A 20,321-nucleotide genomic window follows, 5' to 3' on the forward strand; every position below is an offset into this window, starting at 1 on the left:
ACCTTTCGTTACCACATGGAGAAAGGAAAAGAATATAATTATCTGTATCTGAATCAAGAAGAAGAGACATTATTCCTGTAAGTGAGAAGTAAGAGTTCTGCATTCCAGTAACTGAGAGATAAGTCATCAACCAGGTCATTATGGGCTGATTATGAGTAAAGTTGTGGTATGTTCTTGCTTTAGAGGTTAAATTCAGAATCGTCTTTCTCAGATGATGAGATCACATTTTCATCACGTTCTGTTTCACTATCACTATTACTTTCTGTGCTTAGTTATGTCATGGGAATCGGCATACCAGTTGTGTATGGCAGTGGCTTTCTTGCGAGAGGTAAGCTCGGATACACAACATCTCTTTTTATTTTTCTGTTAAGATATCCTTTCATTTTAGTCAAACATGAGTAGCAGTCAGTTACGCTCTTCTCTTCATACCATCGATATTGTAAGAAGTTTCGAGTTTTGTGTACCGATCCATTATTGTATTAATTTAACATATCATGTTGCATCATTCTTCTGATGTGCCCCAAAATATGGTTTCTAAGTCTAATATACTATTTGTGACATTTTTTTCCTTCTGTTTAGCAAACATAAGTTTATGACATATGTAATCGGACTTTTACACTTTATTGACCCAAGCATAGCTATTGTTTCCAATACGTATCAGAATTACAATAGCTTGCCAAGCACTAAAAACAGACAAAACGTACATTTTATATTGGGAGATCGTGCTACTGTATCATTTTTATGTATTAAGTTACAGTAAGGAGTAATTACAGTAAAATCTAGATCAGCTCTGGCCACGGCGAGCAGATAGTGGAAACTCTCCTCGTGAACGCTCACGAGCATTCTATGAGCAAATACCGTTGTTCGTGCTTCGCGAATCTTCGGGTTTTGTCCTTAGAGGAGCGGAAGTGTTGTCAACCTTGGCGGTAATCACTAGCTTACCAAATAAAAAAAAAGTATGTATGGTAACTGATTGCCATTTAGTGTATAGTGTTTTTTACAATGTGGTAACCGTTAACTATAGACAACACAAACTGGTAACAGCAATCAAATGATAAACTATGTACGTTCCTTTTCTTCTTTTTTCTTTCCTTTTGTTAAAGAAGGATGTGGTGGAACCAAACCATCGCTTACATTTATAAAAAATTGCCAGTTTGCCCAATGGAAAACCAATTTTCAATATATATTATCAAGTTCTTAATCCGAGTGTGGGTTTGTTGTTTCGCTTTATAGGAAAAGAGATAATCTGTTGATACGAAAAAAAAAATACTGTAGCACTTGTTTGTAATTATCTAAGTATTATCTCCAGAAAATTAGCTTATGCATGTATATGTGTACGAATAGGCTTAGCAAGGGGTTGGTTGTGGAGATTAGAAGCCACTATTACACTATCAATAGGAAGAATAGTATTTCTTACTCCACTTTTAAAGTGGGGCCGCAGTGGCTCAGTGGTAGAACGTTCACATCTGGTGCTTGGGGTCCCGGGTTTGATCCCAGCCCCCGCCAAGTGAACTTTGCGGTGGACAAACACCGTGTGCGTGGGTTTTCTCGGGGTTCTCCCATTTCCTCCCACTTTCTTCATTCTATCATTTCATTCATTACTCATCATCACCGTCTCCTTTAGCCTAACCGGTATAACCGTGGGACGTAAAACCCAAATATTTCATTTCATTTTTTCCACTTTTAATGTTACTTTGATCGCAAAGAATCAAACAGAATATTAAGAGAGCCAAAGAGATTTTCCATTTTTAAGAGTGACCATTAGTGGGTACCATTAGTTTTTTTTTTTTTTTTTTTTTTTTTACAAGGAGTGTCTTTTTAATAAGGAAAAATATATTGTCCCTGGCTGGTTGCTTGCCGGTAGCTTGTTAAAAGTGAAAAAGAATGTTAAATCATATCAACGACTGAAGCTACACGCTTGCCTTTCTTCGATAGTTACTGACTGGGTTTGAAAGTCACGATGTTGTAGGCCTACTGTAACAGCGTAAACTTGGAAGGGAACGTTCCAACTGAATGATACGAACAATTATTCCCAATGTCTTGAACATGAAACGTGGATTGCACGGATAACGCTTAAAGTGGGCTGGACTGCACTGGAATTTCCTTCCGGCAAATTAGTGTTTGGTCGGAACTCAGTTCTTCTGTGTAATTGTCTCTTAACAACATTTGAACATTTCTTTTAGATAATAATATCTAACTAACTCTATGGCCTATGGAACCCGAAGGTTCAATGCGGCGTTTACAACATATTTCCACTAACTTCTGTCCTTAGCCAACTGGATCCAGTTTCTACTCTGTACTCTTATTTCTGCAAGATCCATCTTAATATTGTCTTCCCATCTACGTCTAGGTCTTCCTAGTGGTCTTCTTCCAATTGGGTTTTCAGTTAAAATTATGAAAGCGTTTCTAATTTCTTCCATTCTGGCTACACGGAATGGCCACCTGAGCCTTCTACACTTAATGACCCTAACAATGTTAGGTGAGCGGTATAAACTATGCAATTCCTCGTTATGAATTTCCTCCAATCCCCATTTTCATCCGTCTTTGGTACGAATACTACTACTACTACTACTACTACAACAACTACAACTGCTACTACTACTACTACTACTACTACTAGTACTACTACTACTACTACTAATAATAATAATAATAATAATAATAATAATAATAATAATACGCATTATTATTATTATTATTATTATTATTATTATTATTATTATTATTATTATTATTATTAATTATTATTTTCAACCTCCCGTCGTTCTGCTATCAATCTAGCAACGAAAGGCGTTCACAACTTAGCAAACGTGAAGCGAGTGACAAGTTACAGACCGAGTGCTAATGTAATACAATGTCACGAATTGTGTAAGCAAGCTAAAAAAGGCCTGAAACAATTCGTTTCCGATTTTTGCAGTCGTTTTTACGTCTGTAAGCTGACATGTTTAATATTAGTTTCTTTCTTTCTTTCTTCCTTTTTCATTTGTTGGTTACTTCAACGCTAACTGTAACCTCTATCATGCGTCTTCCTCGATCAAAAAACGTACCAATTTTATTTCCTGCAGTGTTTTCGCGTCACTGCTTTCGAAATGGGGAGAGGGAGAGCACACCTGCACATTTCACGCTTGCGTCTGCTCAATGCTTCAACATCGTGCGAATTTGTGACCAGGCTTGGCCGTAGGTTTTTTACCATCATGTGTGGTTGGCAACACTTATCGGATGCAGTGGAAGGGGCGGAGCTACCAACACCTGTACTCACCTGTTCTTATCTCCGCTCGTTGTCGCTCACGCTTCGGCTCCGGGAGCCAATTCATGGGCAGGCCTGATCTAGATTGTCCGATCTACAGAGAGGGGGTGTCTATACGAGCTACGAAATGTCAGCCATGTTGAAAGAAACCGATTAAATTTAACCTAAGAAATGATACTTGATGTTAAACTATACCTGCAGTAACGATATTTATTTTAACATGAGAACGTAAAAGATCTACAATATTAACATATGTGTGTATAACAGTTTACTAAGAAAAAACAAAGAGAAAGAAAAAATGTCACATTTAATTAGGATCTTTGAAAAATTAATAATAGTTTGTGTAACTCAACTTAAATTACTCTGGTTGATATAAGAATAAATTTCTGGCTCTGTTATAATAGAAATATCGGTGATCTTACCGCCTTGTGTCACAACACAAATTCATAGACCGTTTGTTTCACTGTGAGTTGAATTCAAATTATTATTCCAGAAATAAACATTTTCCCAGTGCAGCATCCGTGGAGATGGACAATCTGAATGGTAGGCTAAAGAGGATTTTCTTTAACAAAATGTTTTTCACATTAAAGATATTAAACACATGGTACTATAGTCAGAAACAATTTTACATATGATTAGCGTCGTAAGTATTCGACTAATGCCTGATTATAATTTCTGTATTTAGGGGACACGATGGCTTACTGGTACAGCGTTTACCTCTGGTTCGTGGGGTCCTTGGCCAAGTAAGTTTGTGATGTACATTATTGTATCCGTGAGTTTCCTCAGGGGGTACTTCGGTTCTCTTCGATTTTCTGATTTCGCCAATTCTCCCATCATTATTCACTTGATTTATTCATCGTCTCCCTTAGCCTAAAGGGTATAATAGTGAAAGGTTGAACTGAAATATTTCATTTCAGTTCCGTATTCAGAAGAATCTTTATCACATTGTGGAGGTATCGTGTGTTAACTCGATAAATTATGTGTGATAATATATGTGTGATAGTGTCAATAATAACGCATTTTGGATTTGTTGTTTTTTGAATCAATATTTTGTGAAAACGTTAAACATGATTTATTTGAAATTATAAACACTGTCAAAGTTATATTTCAATTTCTATTTCCTTTCAGAGCTACTAACAATTCAATTACATAGCAGACATGAAAGGATTTGTATTTTATGTAGATTTGTTTCTTTATGTATATTTCTTAATCAATAAACCTGTAGGTCGTTTCCTTTGTCCCCGTTCCAACAATCAGCTTATTTCACGTTAATCTACACAGCTTGCATTTTCATCATCCACGTGTTAATCCATTGAACTGAGGTACAATGGCCGTAGCCACTAAACAAAACGGACATATTAGTGACGATGAAAGAGAATAAAAGACAAAGAGAGGCAACAGCGACACGATTTTAGATTTAGAATCTAAGTTTAACCACTTATAATATGGATAACATTTTTATGTTATTTGTTATTGAAGGAGAATGACACAACATTTAGAAAAGCGTTCGCACTTTCGCTGAAGTTCATCGCCACTGAAATACAGCTTATATCTACATCCGCGCAGGACTTCTATTCTCGTCATCTGGCCATCTATCCCATTGAGAATACAAGGTCTGTATGATAAGTAATGAGACTCGCCGCGCCGCGGCGCGCGTGTCGCTGGAGCGGGTTTGTCGGTGATGGAGGATGTAGGGGGGGGTCCGAGCAAAGCAACGCACCGCGCGTCAGTTGGCTCCGAGCCTTAGTGGAGCGCGGACAAGCCTTGGACAAAGCCCTTGTGAACATTCTTGTCACGGCGGAAAATCAACAAACATGGAGGGTTCCATCGAACAGCGTTATGCGATCAAATTTTGCGTTCGCCTGGGGAAAACGGCTACTCAGACGCTTTCTCTCATCACGGAGGCCTACAAAGAGGAAGCCCTATCCAAAGCCCAGGTGTTTCGTTGGCACAGTGCGTTCCGGAACGGCCGGGAAAGCGTTGAGGATCTGGAGAGGGCTGGACGCCCGACAACAGTGACTACGGACGAAACTGTGGCAAAAGTGAGGGATCTCCTGAACTCAGACCGTCGATTATCGTTGAGATTGATTGCTGATGAACTCGATATGAACCACACAACAGTGCACAAGATTGTGACGGAACAATTGGGAATGAGAAAAATCTGTGCGAAACTGGTGCCGCGAGTGTTGACTGACGAACAAAAGCAACGACGTGTTGATTGTTGTCAGGAACTGTTGAACCTCATGAACAGTGACCCTAACTTTGAAGATGACGTCATAACAGGTGACGAGTCGTGGGTGTTCCAGTACGACCCTGAAACGAAACGTCAAAGCGCGGAGTGGCACACTCCTGCGTCCCCGCGCCCCAAGAAGGCCAGAATGTCGAAGTCAAAGGTGAAAACAATGTTGATTGTTTTTTTTGACAATGTGGGGGTGGTCCACAAGGAGTTTGTACCCCAAGGACAAGCCGTCAACGCCGCCTTCTACAAACAAGTCCTTGAGAGACTGCACAGGAGCGTCAAGCGGAAAAGACCGGCGATCGCTAGCCGGTGGAAGTTGCATCACGACAATGCCCCTGCCCACACCGCCTTCTTAGTGACCTCCTTTTTGACCCGGATTGGGGTGGAAGTCCTTCCACAACCACCCTACAGCCCAGATGTGAGCCCGGCCGACTTCTTCCTCTTCCCGAAGCTGAAGCCACGCTTGAAAGGAACCCGTTTTGCAGACGTCACAGCCATCCAAGCAGCCGTGACCACATTTCTAAAGGACATGCCGGCTGCTGACTTCCAGGGGGCGTTTGCAGCGTGGAAACATCGATTGCAGAAGTGCATCGACGCAAGAGGAGAGTACTTCGAAAGCTTTTAAGTCCCTGTACAGATCAGATCAATAAAACAATGTTTCCAGACCTGGTCTCATTACTTATCATACAAACCCTGTATGTAGCAGAGAAAGAAAAACCGTACGAAGGAGGAACCATGTTGGAGAATCGCCTAGATTGACAGGCAAATATTGTGTCGATTATTCCTATCCCAAATATATCCTCATTGTCTTTCCACCCTTTTCAACACTATCACTTCTCAATATGTATCGAAATGGAAGTAGTTCCGTCTAATTCATTACTCTATCAAATTCTCGTTTATAAATTCTGAGATGGTTTGTCAGTTGTGAATCCCCTGCATCTTAATTGTGTTACTTTATTTTGTGCTACGAGAACTGTCAAGATCACATTGCAAAATATTATCCACAATCTTTATTGGAAGAGGAAGCCACCCCAAGTAGAAAGAAAGTTTTCGGCCAGTTAACACGTGCTTGGCTTTTGGCTTTCTACGCTTTCTTTCTTTAATACAATCTACCATTTGTTATAGTTGCAAGCGATGCTTTAGATCCTTCAAAGTGCGTCATAGCATCATTGGTAGTTCATTGGCTATTGACTTGCGGCCAGCGTAAAACGTTTGCGTCAAGCTTGAATGGAACACTGAATGCAAGCTTGCCCCCAAGTAACTTCGTTACTGGAATCCAGCTTGCGGCATGCTTGAACACTTTCCAATCAATCCGGATGCAAGTTCACAGCAAGAGGTTTGCAAGTTGTCTCTGTTCCTTGGGATGACTTTTCCCGATGGTTGTCCAAATATACTATGACAAAAGAACAATGTTCTATCTACCTATCTACAAGTGTTTCATATTCTATCTACCTTTTTCTGTCAATGTGTTTGGATAGCCCTGCAAAAATGTCGTGACTTGCGGTATCGATATAGGCATCAGTCAGGAATAATGCAATCAGAATGTTCCTCAAATACGGAAATTGTAATAACGTATTAGACAATTCCTTATTACGATGCTAATCACACATAAAATAATTTCTGAATATGGAACATGAATCATTTCTGTAACTATAGCAAACATACATCCCATTCTTAAGTAACGAACTCGTAAGATTTTTGTCTTGCGTTTGGATCACATGACAATGAAATAAGATTAGATCTACTAGCTGATTCCTGTCTCATCTATGAACAGTGATATTTACATGGTTCACAGGATGAAAATTAGAAACGATTAAGAAACATAAACTATTTTGGAATCAAGGATTCCATAGACTTCTTAATACTACCTTCATTCTTGCAATGAGCAATCTACCATTCCGAGCATATAGAGTAAAGATAGGCAATGAGGAAAGTGTGGTGGAAATTTCATTAATACCTAAATAGAATTACTTTCTGTGTGATTTAAGCTTGGTATATTTGAAGTTTAGCGTGGTTTCTGACTATATACCAGGTGTCCATAAAAAGAATGTACCCATTTCAAAAGAAATCTCGGCCTCTTGGTGTGATATTAGAATCCTTTATATACCAAAAGGAATTTATTATATAAAGTTTTTTTACTTACCTTACGAAGATTCAATATGGGCGCTCTTCATGAATCGGCAGATATCTATAGTGCTGCTGTCTTGAGCCTTGGCAAAAATGCAAACTAAAGCTCACACCCTCGACACAACCACTCGTTGAGCCAATAAAGGTTCAGCTGTTGCTAAGCGAAAGAGCCTTAGCGAAAGGAAGTGGAATTCATTCAGCCGATAGCAGCGCTTGGAACGAAAGACCAAGTGTAAACTCAATATGGTATATTCACAGTCAATAATCCATTCCCTCTCATGCTTAAATCAACATGTCTCTTGTAACGGGAGCAAAGGGTCCTGTGATTCGCTCTCGCAGCTCTATCAGATCTCGAGGTAATGGTGGGACAAAGACATACTCAATGATTCGCCGTGGTTGTTCTGAACCCCAGATTCAAACACTACGGCTGTTGACTTTGCCGTTGATATCGAAGGTCACCTCATCACTGAAGACTAGCCTGTCCCTAAAATAATTATTTTCCAGAAATCCCAACAGGTCTACACTGAGTGTCCGCACAAATAGCAACTTGTAAGCTTTGAATTTCAAACGTTTACGAACATCCCATACTGTTGAGCTTGGCTCACTTCCCGAACTGACTTCATGGGACTACGTTGGAAGCATTGCCGAACTCTATTTACTATCTCCTGTGAATGCGAGGGCCGGCCGGTGTGTTTGCCTTTGCATAGCCAACTTGTCTACTTGAGTTGTATATGTCAACACTTAATGGTATTCTCCTCACTCTAACAGCACAATTACATAACACGCATATGCCTATCATGATCCCTCAGGTTCATGGAAATGTGGCCAGTATGTGCCTTATGTACCTGTGAGGGAGAAATCACATCGATGGCAAGTGATAGTCACAGTCTATGTCTGTCCCTAGGCACATGCCTGACATGTACCGGGGGAACTTACCTAGTATGTTCTTTCTTATACCGTAAACGAAAATTATTCCCCCAAAATATGTTAAATCGCCTTTATGCGTCTATTTGTTTACATTAAAGTGAGTCTAAAAAACAGTAAAAAAAAAGTAGCAGGGGGTGAGCGCGAACCACCAACCCTTTGATTACTAGGCGGGTACTCTTCCGACTTGGCTACGGAGAGGATGGACAAAACGTTGCTCGTAGAAGGATAAATCCTTGGGATCTTTTTAATTTGGCTAATCAGAGTGCTCTTGTAACCGTGTATATTCGACTATGTAACCATTTGGGATCATATAAAATCCACTCGCCATGTAATTTTACAACGAAATCACGCGCGTCTCTTTACTTTATTTGATGGTTCTTCCATCTTCACTTTCAAATGATCGGCCAATGTTGGCATCTAAAAAATACAATTATACGCACTCATCTCAATATTTTTCACTTCATTATGTAGAGGCAGGGGTTACTCTTTGACCCCTGGAGCTCACTTTAGGAACAATTCATCAGGGATATATATATATATATATATATATATATATATATATATATATATATATATATATATATATATATATATATATATATATATATATATATATGTAAATAATTAAATGTTCACATATATATGAAAGATTCATTTTAATTTTTATTCATGGGTTATGTTATTTTTTCTTGTAAATTCATCTCCCAAATTTGATGCATTTGTTTCTTCTTTTACCTAAGCGACTGTGTACTAGAAAGACAGAAAGTGGAGCAGAAAGCGCGAGAAATCGTTGCATGTTACTGCGCATGAATAAATGCAAACAGCTGACTGTGATTCATGCGTCGCTGCAGATATCAATTATGTGTCATAAGTATCTGAAAAAGTATGCACCTAAAGGAAGTACTTCGAACATGAACGATATATGTCTCAAGTGACGACATAAAAACAAATGACTATCACAGTGCGAAACTGAGCCAGGTACATAAATGCTACATTTGTTGTACATTGTCGCAAATACCAATTAGGTATAACAAGCACCTAAAACTTTAGGTAGCTGAAGTACATACTTAACACATGAATATCATATGTACCAATTGTCGGGTACCTAAAAAGTATCTGGGACACCTAAATGGTACATGCCTAGCACATCTTGTGCTGTTAGAGCAGGACAAGATCAACTCCAAACTGTCGCCGAAAGTTGCGTTGAACTGTGATAAGGGAAATTATCTCCACGAATTTCACAGCTCAAAATGTTTTCTGTTCTTGTGTGGGAGCCATCTTGAAAAAAAAAACGTGGTCTTGGGAACAGTGGGTATTTCAAACAAGGTTTGGAGTATTTAATAACAATCCTTATCACTAACGCCTCTCTCCACACACTGGGTACCTAGAAAACAATATAGGATACAATATTTTTCGGGCTCCCTGTATTTATGTAGATGTTTTATAAAACGTACTCAATAAACTAAAGGGAAAAATTATAAAAGTTTGCAATGAGCCTTCACATCTCTACTTCCGATCTTGCTTGTGGATAATATAGTTTGGAAATATGTGGTATATTCCTCACGTAAAACCGAAGAGATCCAAATATTCACTCTGTTTCCAGCCTCTGAAGGTACTGTATACAACAATGTATTTATTCTTGCCTATAAAAGACTGTAAAAGTTTATATATATATATATATATAAGAGAGAGAAAGGGAGGTCAAGATAATGTGAAAGAATCATACGTGAAAGGAACTATGAAGAATTATGATCTTGGGCTGGCTTCTCACAAACCATCTTGTTCCTTTCTAAATGATTCAGTACGTAATAATGGCCCTGTACTATGGTCTAGGATAGACGCTTTTCTACCATGTTATTTTTCTCAATTATACTTTACAGGTACAACCATGAATGACCAAATGCTCTTATAGTCAGGGATTTCGCTTCAGTTCATTAAAGTTAAAATCATTTCAGTGTATTTTTGTATATACAGACAATCTCTGAACGTGATACATTTTTTCTCTTTTTTTTTCTCTCATTTTGCACGTTTGGGCGTGTTATGAGTCAGGCGTTTATTTAAATGATCTACTCATTTGCCTAAAGGGAGGTAACTGTTTGCTAAAATGAAGAAACATACCCACAGTTCCATGACTTTATGCCCTATATTTCTGTTCTGTTCGAGTACACAGACCAAGTATTCGATATCCAGTGACGTGTTGTTTGGAAAAAAGTTAGTTGCTTAGTATTTTTATTTTGTAATTTGGCAATTGGTCTAATAAATAGAGAAAACGTGTACAATTTAGTATTTTTTTTTAAAAAAAATAATTATTCGATTCTACGAGGGTTGGAAAGAAACTTACAAACAACACATCTATCCATAGAGTAGAAACCCTTCGGTGTAAAACGTACAAACGTTTACATGCTTTCAATAATCTCAAGTCACACATATCGTGGGTGGGTTTTCTCGGAGTTCTCCCACATTCTTATTCCACCAATTATTCCATTATCATTCACTTCCCTTAATCACCCATCTCCCTTAGCCTAAAGGACATAATCTGAAACGTTAAACTGAGTATTTAATTTCATTTTATTTTCGAGTCACACTTACGACCATTGGCGAAAATAGGATATTTTTGTTCCGGGAAAAGGGTGTCTTGGCCTCTTATTTCTGAAAATTGTAAGAACCTTGCTTACATTTTGCGATTATTCATGCTGTTCAGAAGACAATTTAAATATCAAGGATTTAACTTTCTAAGCTGTTATTGACGTTGTCTTAAGGGCCTTCACTACAGTGAAATTAAACTACCGCTAATTTTAGAGTTTTTTTTCTCTGATATCTTCAAAACAAATAGAAATATTCGAAAAGTAAAAACGTAGTGAAGTAGATAATACGATTTTGCATGTGATACCTTTGCCATATTTTACCTATTTGCTTTTGGTATGCCGCTATTTACAGAACCCGCAAAAAATGCTAAATCTATCTACAGTTGCAAATCGAAAGCAGATAGATAAGTTGTAATAACGGTATCACATGCAAAATCGTATTGTCTAGTTCACTACGTTTCTACTTTTCGAATATTTTTATTTGTTTTGGAGATATGACAGAAAATCTCTAAAATTAGCGGTAATTTAATTTCGCTGTAGTGAAGACCCTTAACGATGGAAGCTGCTGAACGGCAGTTACGTTTGTTTAAGCCACATTCAGGTAATGAGATTAGTTTAATTCATCGTTCGAGTAAGATTTCTCTGAAAAGTTCTGATCAACCTTCGTCCAGTTCTTCATCTGTACGTTCTTCTCCAAAATCTGTCTCTAGTTGTACATTTTCTAAGCTAAAACGTAGAAGAGGTCAAAAATGGACCAGCATGGGTGGAATCATTTCGCCTTAGCTTCTCGAATTAATACATTTTGTGGAAATGAGGTTAGGTAAGATTCACGTGTGCAAAATGTATTGGCTTCTGATAATATACAAATACCTTCAAAACAGGAAAAAATTGTAAATTTCTCGAATATGATGAGATTGGATTCAATTTAAATAGGATAAGTCTTCTATATTAATTCAGAACCAAACATATCCAATATTCTGTTTTCAGATTAATTGTGTTCTAACTAACTCTATGGCCTATGAAACATGCAAGTTCGATGACTTCTGTCCTTATCCCAGCTGCATCTAGTTTCTACTTTGTATTCCTATTTCTTCGAGATCCATCTTAATATTGTCCTCCCATCTCCGCCTAGGTCTTCCTAATGATCGTTTTCCGATTGGTCTTCCACTCAAGACTTTGAAAGCTTTTCTACTTTTTTACATTCTAGCTACATGGCCCGCCCACCTAAGCCTCCTAGATTTGATGACCCTAACAATGTTTGCTAAACCGTATAAATTATGTAGTTCCTCGTTATGAACTTTCCGCCATTCCCTATTCCCGTTCCTCTTGGGTCCGAATAGTCGTCTTAGGATCTTGTTTTCAAATACTTTCAGTCTACGTTCTTCTCTCAAAGTAAGCAACCATGTTTCGCAACCATACACACTGAGAAAAAATTATAGGTGGCGTACTTAAAAAGATAGGTTACATGCCTAATTCCTGTAGTTTTTGGACTTAACGTACAGCAGACGTATAACTGAAAACGCATGTTTTATAATACTTTCTGTATAAGTGTTCCATCTATACGTACTTTCTGCATGAAACAATATAGGCGGTCAGGATCTCACATACAAATGGGCGTATATAACATATAGCTGACGAAGGTAACATAAGTATGTGCATGTGATATACGGAAAACTGTTAGATGTCAGACATCCTCCAACGGCATGATGTAACATCTAAGGGCAGTCCCTATGTAGGATACGGATAACATATGCTCGGTACTGATTACTATAGTAAGCAAGATGATACCGTATATTTGTACAATATACCGCTGACCGGAGAACGGATTTTTCTCTGTGCAGAATAACAAGCAAGATTATCCTTTTATATATTTTAAGCTTCAAATTCTTAAATTCGCGATAAGAGATTTTGAACTGAATTACAGCACGAATTCCCTGTTTTTAGTCGACATTTAATTTCTTTGTGAATATGGTTTTCCTCTGTTAATATTGATACTAGATATTTAAAAGCATCCACTTTATTAAAAGTATTATTTGGTATTTTAAGGCATTCATAATTTGTAATGACAACTTGCAAACCACATGCTGTGAACTTGCATTCGACTTGATTGGAAAGCGTACAAGCATGCCGCAAGCTGGATTCCACTAACGAAGTTACTTGGGGGGCAAGCTTGAATTTAGTGTTCCATTCAAACTTGACGCAAACGTTTTACGCTGGACGCAAGTCAATAGACAATGAACGGCCAATGATGCTATGACATACTGTGAAGGATCTAAAGCATCGCTTGCAAGTATAACAAAACGTAGATTGTATGAAAGAAAGAAAGCGTAGAAAGCCAAACGCCAAGTACGTGTTAACTGGCCGAAAACTTTCTTTCTACTTGGGGTGGCTTCCTCTTCCAATAAAGATTGTGGATAATATTTTGCAATGTGATCTTGACAGTTCTCGTAGCACAAAATAAAGTAACAAAATTAAGATGCAGGGGATTCAGAACTGACAAACCATCGCAGGATTTATAAATGAGAATTTGATAGAGTAATGAATTAAACAGAACTCTTACTATTTCGATACATATTGAGAAGTGATAGTCTCGAAAAGGGTGAAAAGGGAATAAGGATATATTTAGGATAGGAATTATCTCCACAATACTTGCCTGTCGATCTGGGCGATTCTCCAACATGGTTGGTCCTACGTATGGTTTTCCTTTCTCCATGAAATAGATAGCCAGATGACGAGAATAGAAGTCCGGCGCGGATGTAGATATAAGCTATATTTCGACGGCGATGAACTTCAGCGAAAGTGCGAACGTTTTTTTGAATGTTGTGTCATTCTTCTTCAATAACAAAGAACATAAAAATGTTATCCGTATTATACGTAGATAAACTTAGATTCTAAATCTAAAATCGTGTCCCTGTCTCCTCTCTTTGTCTCTGACTCTTTCTCATCGTCACTAATCTGTCCCTTTTGTTCAGTGGCTACGGCCATTGTACCCTCAGTTCAATGGATTACCACGTGGATGGTGAAAATGCAAGCTGTATATGTAGGTTAATGTCAAATAAGCTGATTGTTGGAACGGAGACAAAGGAAACGACCTACAAATTTATTGATTAAGAAATATACATAACAAGGGTGTCATTTAGGGGGGGCAGGGAGGGGCAATTCCCCCCTGAGTTTGAGATTTCTATAGATTTTATCAATAAAATAGTAGTAAATCAGTTAAATACGCGAAATTTTATTTATATCAAAGGGTCTTTCCCCCCCCCCAAACAAAATCTGAAATGACGCACCTGATACATAAAGAAACAAATCAACATAAAATACAAATTCTTTCATGTCTGCTATGTAATTGAACTGTTAGTTGCGGTGAAAGGAAATAGAAATTGAAATGTAACTTTGACAGTGTTTATAATTTCAAATAAATAATGTTTATCGTTTTCACAAAATACTGGTTCGAAATACAATAAATCCAAAATGTGTTATTATTGATATTATCAAACATAACATAATTTATCGAATTAACACACGATACCTTCACGATATGACAAAGATTCTTCTGAATACGGAAATTGAATGAAATGGAATGATATATTTCAGTTAAACGTTTCACGATTATGTCATTTAGGCTAAGGGAGACGATGATTAAATGAAGTGAATAATGATGGGAGAACTGAGGGAATTAGAAAATCGGAGAGAACCGAAGTACCCCGAGGAAACCCACAGACACGATATTGTACCTCACAAACTTACTTGGCTGAGGAGCTCACGAACCAGAGGTAAACGCTGTACCAGTAAGCCATCGTGTCCCCTAAATACAGAAATTATAATCAGGCATTAGCCGAATACTTAGTACGACGCTAATCATATATAAAATTGTTTCTGACTATAGTACCATGTGTTTAATATCTTTAATGTGAAAAACACTTTGTTAAAGAAAATCCTCTTTAGCCTACCATTCAGATTGTCCATCTCCACGGATGCTGCACTGGGAAAATGTTTATCTCTGACATAATAATTTGAATTCAACTCACAGTGAAACAAACGGTCTATGAATTTGTGGTGTGACACAAGGCGGTAAGATCACCGATATTTCTATTATAACAGAGCCAGAAATTTATTCTTATATCAACCAGAGTAATTTAAGTTGAGTTACACAAACTATTATTAATTTTTCAAAGATCCTAATTAAATGTGACATTTTTTCTTTCTCTTTGTTTTTTCTTAGTAAACTGTTATACACACATATGTTAATATTGTAGATCTTTTACGTTCTCATGTTAAAATAAATATCGTTACTGCAGGTATAGTTTAACATCAAGTATCATTTCTTAGGTTAAATTTAATCGGTTTCTTTCAACATGGCTGACATTTCGTAGCTCGTATAGACACCCGCTTTCTGTAGATCGGACAATCTTGATTTTACTGTAATTACTCCTTACTGTAACTTAATACATAAAAATGATACAGTATCACGATCTCCCAATATAAAACGTACGTTTTGTCTGTTTTTAGTGCTTGCAAAGCGGTATATAGTATATGTGCTTTATCTCTGAATTAACTGCTGGCCTGAAGGAAGAAGATATAACCAATTTTCACAAAACTAACTTTAATAATAGTAATAGTTGTAATAAAAATGGATGTTTTTTGTACTATAAACGTGGACTTCTTTTTTATGACTATGGAAAGGGAATGTCATATACAGTTACACAAGGCATAAGGTCATCGTATATTCGCATGACTACCAAAGTTTTTATATCTCCCGGGAGGAGCAAACGAACCAAGAAACACATGAATTTGGTCCCTTCCACTCTCCAATTTCCCCGCTCTATCATCATCATCATCATCCTTCCAACGACCATTTTGCTTCATTCCGACAAACGAGTAATAAAAAAAAGTTTCTTCAATATTTTTTTCTCGATGTATTTGGAGTTGTTCGCCATTTGTACGTATATGCATATTTGTGCCCTGTTCGTTAGGGTTTGTTTGGCTCGTTTATTAAGAGAAACGGACAGTCCGTCGTTGCAATAGACGTAAAGAGACTAAACAGCTAAGTTAATTTAACTGTATTGCAACTTCTGCTTCTACAATTTACAAGTTTCTATCTCTCTCTCTCTCTCTCTTTTTTTTTTTTTTTTTTAAAGAAAACTCGCTTTAGGTTCATATGTTCTATCATTTTTATGCTTTTTTAAAAATTAAGTTAAAAATTGTTGGAAAATTTGCTTAACATTCCTTGTCTTTTGCAGATGTCACATTCAGAGAACTCAACCGAGAAAAAATATATATATACGAATTCTCGCAATCAAAATAATGTAAAAAAAATCGAAGGAAAAGGCACCTACGCACTGAAAGGGGGAAAAATTCCGATTACATTAAAACGTGTTCTGTATTTCAAGTATTGGGGATCAGTAACAAAGTAGGGACGAGTATCATCCTTAAATTTAGAAGTTTACAATGATTAAAACGGATTTTAATCTTGTCTCTAATAATTCTCTTATATTATCGGGTTGTCATTAAGCACGTGCATAAAAAAAAAAAAAAAAAACTTAACCCTTTGGGGATTTTTGGTACGAATCTATACCATGGAGTAGTGTTGTGTTTAAATGCTTATTAAACTCATATTACACTTAATGAACCCGGGTTTTTTTTATTGGTCAAGCCATACATGGACCAAAGAACATCCCAGATGCGTTTTGGAACCGGATGGTCAACTTGGCGACACCAAATGGGGACGGAGGGGCGTTACTTTCTTTTCTTAAGGCAAATTTCAAAAATTTTTCCCGTCCTTAGTTTTCAAGATATCAGATTGAAATTTTGCATACGAATTGCGTGTGCTTTTGAGTATTTCTCTTTTTTTTAAAAAAAAAAAAAAAATCCCTACGTAAACCCGGCACTGGGCCCGAGGGGCACAAATGTTGCGAGGGATTAATTTGTTTTAGAAAAAATCCGTTTTTTCCCTAATTTCCGGGTTCAGGTATACGATACGGACATTTGAATGACACCGTTAGAAAGGGCATGTAGTACTGAAGAAAATGACGTTTGAACCATGATCCTGTATGTATATAAATGGGTCACCTTTAGAGTTTCAAAATTTTTCTGCCCTTTGTTTTCAAGTTATCAGATTGAAATTTTGCACACGTGTTGTGTACATAACAATGTATTTTTCAAGAGATTTTCAGATCTCTACGTGAATCCAGGCCTAGTCAGAGGGGCGAAATGTTCTGAGGAATGATTTTTTTAAAATTAGGGTTTTTCCCGAATTTCTCGGTTTAGGTTTATGATACGGACATGTGAGTGGTAACGTTGGAAAGGGTACGTAATATTGAAGAAAATGACGTTTGAACTGTGACACTAGGCCAAATAGTAATGACACTGTGAATTTTTAGATTAATTTTATATAAATATATGTCTATATATGTAGAAAATGGATCACCTTTAGATTTTCAAAATTTTTACGCTCTTTGTTTCCAAGATACAAGATTGTAATTTTGCACACGCATTGTACCTAGGTATTTTTCAAGAGATTTTCAGATCCCTACGTGAACCCAGGCCTGGGCCAAAGGAGCGCAAAATTAAAAAAAAAAAAAAAATCAAAAAACTTCTGGTTTTCCCCGATGTTTCTGGTGTATAATATGGATAAGTGAGTGATACCATTGGTAAGGATGCTTTATTCTGAAAAGCACATTAAAAAAAAAAAAACATTTTCCTACAATAAATAGTAAGGAAGCAGTAGCTGTTTGAGTGAAAGTCTAAAATTTACCTCAAAAAAGTGGAAATCCCAAAAGGATTAATACCATAGGAAATTTGTTGAGTTGAGTTGAGTTGATTTTGGGTTTATCGTCCCGTTCAGCAGCGAGGCTATATGAGACGTGGACCTACTGATTAACGTGGAATCCGAACCACATGAGCTCCCGCCGGGAATCGAACCCGGGTCTCATAGGAAATTTGTATGGACCTGGTAGAGGTATTAAGAGACTCCGGGAACTCGATTTTAGAGTGAAAAAGTGGGTAGCTGAATTTAATGGGTAGTGGCAGAAACAACATTGAAGATTACTCCCGCAGTGGCAAGCCTTCTGCGACCTGATTTTGAAGAGACCGCAGAACCAAAATCCGAGAGGTAGCTGAGACTATGGGTATTTCCTATGAGCGAACACAAAGCATTACGTAAACGAATTGGGGTTTCCTAAGGTGTCTACGAGATGGGTACCCAAGTTGCTTTCAATTGAACCCAAATGCAGTCGACTTACCCTTTCCCGTGATTGTTTGAAAGTGATTCGGAGGAGTTTATTGGCAGATTTGTGACTATGGAAGAGACTATGGAACATCATACACTGGAATCAAAACAACAATCGAAGCAATGGAAACGACCTGAATGTCCTGTCCCAAAGAAAGCCAAACAAGATTGTCGGCAAACAAGGTTATGGCATTTTTTTTTGGGGGGGGGATTCTAGAGGCATTATCCTTATTGATTTCTTGGATAAAGGAAAGACTGTCAGTTCTGAACACTACTGCACCCTTCTGCAAAGTATGCGTGAGAAAATTAGAATTAAAAAGCCAGTAACACTGCGAAGAAAGGTGTTGTTTCACCAGGACAATGCGCGTGTTCACACGTTCCTTGCCGCACCCTCCGTATTGGACTGATCTTGACCCCAGGAACTTTCACCTGTTTAGAAACCTGAAATAGTTTTTGTAGGGTCAGCGATTTTCTTCGGAAGCAGAGGTGAAAAATGCTATACTAGGATATTTTGCAGGACTCGAGGAATCATTTTTTAAAAGCGGTATAGAAGTGTTACCGGAGAGGTGACGTAAATGTATCTCGATCGAGGGAGATTACGTGGATAGAACATAACTTATCCAAATATTTTCTAATTTTTGTAAGTCAGGCCACGAACTTTTCAATCCACCCTCGTAATTAATAGCTTCATTCAAAGTGCTTATTACGATCTTACGGAAGTTAGAGAAGAAATATTTAGAGAGTTCCGGAATGTGGTGTTGAATGAAGATGAAGAAGATAAAATGGATAGAGAGAGTAGCAAAAGTATATGTTTTAAAACGGATAGGAAAGAAGAGGACGCTTTTCGCCAGCATCCTTCGCAGAAAAGCCAATTGGATTTGATATATTTTAAGAAGAAATTGTCTTCTTCATCAGATCGGTAGCTAGCCCAAAAATGTAGGGGGGCGGTAGAAGTTAGGGGGGCGGCGATTCAACCATATTATAGTTCATCATCATATTATAGTTCATTTGCAAGCCTACCGTGAAAATTTAAGGGATCCAGTAAAAATTTAGGGGAAGCCTGGCACCCCTAGATCCACTTGGATACGGATGTGTTCTGCATACCGCCATAGAAGGAAAGGTGGAAGGAAGGCGAGGGGTAGGAAGAAGAAGAACACAAGTGATCGATGATTTGAAAATTAGAAGAAAATATTGGAAGTTAAAAAAGGAAGCTTAAGATAGAGAAACGTGGAAGAAAAATTAATTAGCCCGAGGATCAGCCAAAAGGCAGAATACTTAATAATAATAATAATAATAATAATAATAATAATAATAATAATAATAATAATAATAATAATAATAATCTATAATAGTTTTTTCCTGTATTATATTTCTAAAATAGTTTATTTTCTGTATGTTTAGTACCTGTCTAAGTTGGCAAGTTTACAGTGGAACCGATGATGTACTGATGCATACTGATGCTGATGAACAGACATGATTTGCTGTATTTACTGTTAAAATTATTTTGAAAAATGGAGGTCTTGGAACCTTGAGTGCATCAACGTAGTTTGTATTTTTCTGAAGTATAAAAATAATGCCTTGAAACTCCAACGGGTTCTGGACTGCGTTAAGTTCAGATTCCAAAGTTCCACTGGACTTAAAACGTCGAACGACGCAACTGCTGTGCTAAGGCTTTAAACCTTTATTAGCTCAGCCCCTAATTAAGCTAAGAAGACAATTTTGGTATTAGTGTATTCTTGAAGGATGAAACTTGCCGGTGATATGTATTTTATGTATGTGAAGGGTACCACGACGGAGAGGAAGGAAGATAAATTTCGTGTTTTTTTTTTTTTTTTTTCATTAGATTTTTTGGAGGGGCATTTCCCCTGTTCGGGGTATAGTCACAATAATTGGTATGTAAAGCAATGCAGTTGTCCACTAGACGCTAATACTCTGCAACAGTATTTGTTGTTTATATGGGGGGAGTAG

The sequence above is a fragment of the Thermobia domestica genome, chromosome 13 (genome assembly GCF_964235325.1).
Source record: "Thermobia domestica chromosome 13, izTheDome1.hap1.1, whole genome shotgun sequence".
NCBI lineage: Eukaryota > Metazoa > Arthropoda > Insecta > Zygentoma > Lepismatidae > Thermobia > Thermobia domestica.